The sequence below is a fragment of the Muntiacus reevesi genome, chromosome 4 (genome assembly GCF_963930625.1).
Source record: "Muntiacus reevesi chromosome 4, mMunRee1.1, whole genome shotgun sequence".
NCBI classification, from domain to species: domain Eukaryota; kingdom Metazoa; phylum Chordata; class Mammalia; order Artiodactyla; family Cervidae; genus Muntiacus; species Muntiacus reevesi.
This window is the reverse complement of record NC_089252.1, coordinates 1,787,546-1,793,047: the sequence shown is the minus strand read 5'-3', so window position 1 is coordinate 1,793,047 and position 5,502 is coordinate 1,787,546.

Genomic DNA, 5,502 nt, shown 5'->3' with positions numbered 1-5,502 from the left:
AGAGGGTTTCCATTTCCTCCTCCAGGAGATCTTCCTAACCCAGAGATTGAACCTGTGTCTCCTGCAGTGGCAAGCAAGTTCTTTACCACTGAGGCAGCAGGGAGATCCCCTCAAAAGTAGATAAAACTACATAAAATTAAAACCTCAAGCATAGCAAAGTCATAGTATAACAGAACTAGTTGTAAGCAGGAAACCACTAAAACAGAGATCAATTCAAGCATCATATAACATGAAATGTAATTAAGAGAAAAATAACTTAAGGAAAAAGATACAATTTTAAATGGGTAATTGAATAATATTCTGGCTCTAAAATCCTAAATTATGTTAACACATGCTGATAAGTAAGAACAAGAACCAGAGGTGTTGTGAATCTGTAAGTAGAGTTATCCGTAAGTATTAACTCTTATCTTTAATTTCATAGGAGGTGTAAATTAAGTTCAAATGTTTTTAAACATAAAAATTAACACCTGTATAAAATACACAGAATATAATTTTCCATTTCCCACACAGAACTCAAAAACACCAATGTTGAATGTGGGTCTGTCTGAGCCCAAGCTTGTGTTCTTAGCCCACAGCTGCCAAATTTAGCAAATAAAATACAGACTGCCCGGTTACACTGAATTGCAGACAAAGACCAAGACACTTTTTGGGTGTCTATGTCCCGTGCAGTGTCTGGCATCCAGTTTCTATCTGGCAGTGGGGCCCGGCCAAGGAAGATGGATGCTAGGAACAAGCCAGAGCGCCCCTCTAAAGCCAGAGTGTGCCCTAGAATTTGTGAAAACGGCCAATCTGGCTGCCTCTCACCCTGGAATTCTTCAGACTCAGACAGTGTTCTCTGAGGTGGGGTCAACTGTCCCAGGTCCCTTTGCCCTGGGCCTTCTTAGGGGGCCTGTGCTCAGCTTTCAAAGCCAGAAAAGGGAAGTTTGAAAAAATGTCAAACCGAATGTCAAAACACAAATTCTAGCAACTTTTCTCTGAAAGTACAGATACTGGCTGCTTTACTTCCAAATGGAAACCCCATGCTGCAGGACTTGGAAACATGTTTGTTTTCTTATTTTGACATTACGCTCTGAAATAATACTGTTAAGTGTTAATTTTTTTTTTTTTTTTTTAGAAATTGGCCTTTAACACTAGACAGCTGGGAAATCTAAAAGGTTAGCCTAGATCTGATACACCCACTTGAGCTACAAATGCCAAGTTTCCATCAGAACTTTTCATAGGTCAATGAAACAAGTATACTAGGAACCAAGTCTATGATTATCTGAGGTGGAGAAGCACACAGAAGCTATAGGACAAGGTGGGGCTTTCTCGTGCTATTCAGGGAGTTTATTCCTAGAAACACCAGAAAGATCTTTAATTTCAACAGCCCAGCTTATAGGCAGGTCCCAAGAGCAGCCAGGTGGTCACGACAGGAGCCTGGATCAGGTGACCAAGGTCACGGGCAGAGGGCAGAGGGTGCGTCTCTAAATTGAGTCTGACTCGACAAAAACAAGTTTTCTCATGGCGAAGGCTTTTCCAAGTCTGATAAACTGTACTGGGAGCTCATGATTGCTCATTTGAGTGACTGCCAATCTAAAAAGAATTGTTTTGAGAAGATAAAATGCGAGTAAAACAAGGTCAGGTGATGTGAAAGGTGGCCATCTATTCACAATGAGACAAGCGTTGTCCGGCAATGGGCAGTATCCCCCTCGACTCCCTGCAAAGTCAAGCAAAGTTCTCAAACTTAAGTGTGAGGAGGGAGGAGATGGCAGGAGCAGGAGTCACATCATAGCCAGGGAACCAGCAGCTCAGTTCAGCTCAGAGGAAATCTTCGAAGGCTTGATGGCAAACCACGCTTTTCCGCATCCTTCTTTCTGATCCTTTCTCTGACGGTGAAGCTTCTGATTTCCACCATATGGAGTGGAAGGCTTTCAGGGTTTGTGCTGGAAAACGAGCGTCGTGTTTAAAGAAGCATCACTAACTCTGGGTTCAGAGCATTGTATAATGGTGATGAGACCCTGACTCGCTCGGCTCCCAGGACTCCTCAGAGCTCCCCGAAGCTGAGCCCAGGAGCCCCGACCAGCACTGCTGCGTGGGAGGAGGCGAGGACGCGGGCTCGGGATGGCGGGAGGGGCGAGCAGGCCCTAGACACTCCCGGGGTAGTGGGACCGTTGTCAGGGGCAAAACCCCAACGAGGCTGTGTCACTTCAGAGCTGTCTCTGCCGGGCCACCCACTCTCTTAGATCAGCCCCACCATCTTCGGATATGAACATATGGCCACACGCACGCCTCACAATATGTTATAATATTTATTATGCCACCACGCTGTGCCGAGTTAAAACTAAGTGGCATAAATTCTGTGGAACACATATGTTTTTAAAAGAGTGTCTCTGACACCATCTTCATACCTTCATCCGGTCGGATCGCGGGTCCTTGCTGGGAGATAGGAACAGTTAGGTTCGGGTGAACTGCTCCAGTCTGGCTCCTCCCCTGGCAGGGCTGTGCGGGACACAGGGATGGACACTGAGGTAGGAACATGGGCACGGGACAAGGACTGCCTGGGACATCTGAGGAACAAGAAGACCGTGGGTAAAAGGATCATGGTGGTGTAATTGCAAGTGAACAGGGTAAAAAGCAAAACCACAGAAGACTTACTAAAGATTATTTTGTGGGACTTCCCTGGTAGTTCAATGGTTAAAACTCCGTGCTTCCACTGCAGGGGGCACAGGTTCAATCCCTGGTCACAGAACTAAGATCCCACATGCGTCGTGGTAAGGCAAAAAAAAAAAAATTATTTTGTGCCACCAGAGAAATATACTGATAACATCTTGAGTGTTTTATTGCATATTCTTCCAGATATTTTTTCCTATTTGTATATAGATGTTAAATAGAGAGATGCTTGATAGATACACAGGCAGTGCGCATAGATACACAGCAGGCACACGTGGAGTGGATGTTCTACACCCTGTTTTTCATTCGACAGTATATCTTGCACATGTTCCTGTGTTGATAAGCACACTGGACTCAGTTTTAATAGCTGCACAGTTTTTGTGTCATGCCTATACTGTGTAATTGCTTCACACCACTCCACTATCAGGGACTATTCAGAATTTTTCTTAAATTCTTTCCTGTTCTAAAGAATGGTGCATGCTCACAATAAAGCTTCTCTAATTTTGTATTTAGAAAGAAAATATTCATGTATCTGGCTAATTATTTTCTCTGAGTCCATTTCTGGAAGCAACGTCAAGGTGGATGTGAGGCTTACATCCAGGCTCCGCACGCTTTTTACCCATGTGTCCTGGACAGTATATGCATCTCCCAGCCTAATGGTGGGCTCCGGGAACTGGCAGGACTGGTCTTGTGTCTGTGCACAGCAAACACCACGCTTCCTGCTCGTCCCAAGACTGACACTCCTGTGGGCCTAAAAGACGGACGGGCGGGAGCAAGAACTTGCCCGTGGAGGCGGCAAACGTGGAGCCAGACTGAACTCAGTGTCTGTAGCTGCTCGTCCTCTGAGCTGGGACGATGACACCTGGCACACGTCTGTCAGGTGACCTGAACGTAGGGCCCATCACGCCACGTGAACAGCACTGGGAAGGTTCCAGGGAATGTTCTAGAAACTCAACAAGAGGCACATGGACGTTTCAAGGAAGTTGAGGCAAACAGACAAGCTAAGTCCTGGCCAACCACCATTTCCTCCTGCTTCTCTTACTAAGGCCCAGTCTTTAGGTTTTGGCTTCGCAGGTGGTGTAGTGGTAAAGAATCTGCCTGCCACTGCAGAAGACATAAGAGGCCGAGTTTGATCCCTGGGTTGGGAAGATCCCCTGAGTGGGGCATGGCAACCCACTCCAGTATTCTTGCCTGGAGAATCCCATGGACAGAGGAGCCTGTGAGGCTACAGTCCATGGGGTTGCAAAGAGTCAGACATGATTGAGCATGCACACACACAAGTCCTGAATAAAGAGAATTTAGGGATTACAATACGAGGCAGAAGTTGAATACGGTTTCAGAAAAGACATAGATGGTGCTTATGCACAAGGCTTCTCAGAGTCGACTGAACTCTCAGCTTCTCTCTGTGGCTCCATCATCTCCTGATGAAATAAGTGTCACTGAGCAAAGCTGGCGGCTGCGTTGTCAGCAGCCAGGCCCCCACCCCGCCCCCGGTGGGGTTCTTGCACACAGTTGATACTTCGGTATCCACCAGACCCAGTCTGACGCTGAGGATCACAGGCCTTCTAGACCACCTATTTCTAGATGTCTTTCAAAAACTATGGACATTTCTCCTTTTTTTCTTTAGAAAAACTGTAGATATTCTTCCCCCTGCCTCTTGAGGTAGCTCCTTAAAGAAATACAATCAGAAAGTTGCTAATTGCTTTTTTATTTTATAGTGGCAGCTCTGATTTTATTTTCCTCTGGCAGTAAAGTATTATTAAAAGTTGTTTGATTTGTTTTTTTTTTTTTTTCACATCTAAATGCTTCAACAAATGCCCATTTAAGAGCTATTTACTGTGCTTTCTCTTCTCCTATAAAGTTCACATTGAAAAAATAAAACGGGCTACTCAGAAAGATTTCTGTGTTCCCACTTCCTTCACAATAAGACAGTAATTTCTGAGTTTCAGAACTGGAGACATAGTACTATTTGTTGTTACTCCGTGTGTGTCTCAAAAGCCAGTGCTTAGGCAGTCTTGACTCACGCTGTGCTCAGCTGCCCTCGGGGGACACGGTGTTAAACTGTCAGGCGAGAACAGGAAAATAGCCCCAGGGCTCTGTGACATGCAGGCGTGTCCAGGGCCAGGCCACCTGCTCTCATGTCAGACAGCCTGTCACGAACCTACAGGAGAAGAGACCGCTGACCTCCCTGGATTATGGCACTTTCATGCTTCCCTCATAGCTCAGTCGGTAAAGAATCTGCCGGCAATGCAGGAGACCTGGGTTCAATTCCTGGGTCAAGAAGATCCCCTGGAGAAGGAAACGGCAACCCACTCCAGTACTCTAGCCTGGAAAACCCCACGGACAGAGGAGTCTGGCAGGCTACAGCCCATGGGATCGCAAGAGTTGGGCACGACTTAGTGACTAAAGCACCATGGAGATTCAGTATCAATCATGAAAACCTCTGTAAAACCCGTTGTTGAATAGTGTTATGGGGAAGTCAGTGAGCTTTACACTCAGGAAATGAGAACTGCTCGCTAAAGGAGAAATCAGAAAGCCCCTGGAGTGTGCAGGTGTCCACCACGGTCTCCCCGCTCGCCTCCGCAATTCTCACGTCTCCCTCTCTCTTGTCTCGTCTTTGCAGTCCTGGAGCCCAGACCCAGCTCTGCAACCCGAGGGCTTGGTCCACAGACATCTCCCTCCCGACACAGCTCCCTCCCTCTAAGTGCACTTCTTACCTCTGTGGAGTGCATTCAGGCTTCGCCCCCAGCCCCTCCACCTGGTGCTGGTCAAGCCCTGGTGTGCCTGGAACCCAGGCTTCGCCTCCTGCAGGGGTTTCGTCTCCACGGTTCTTGACCTCACTTAACCCCGAGA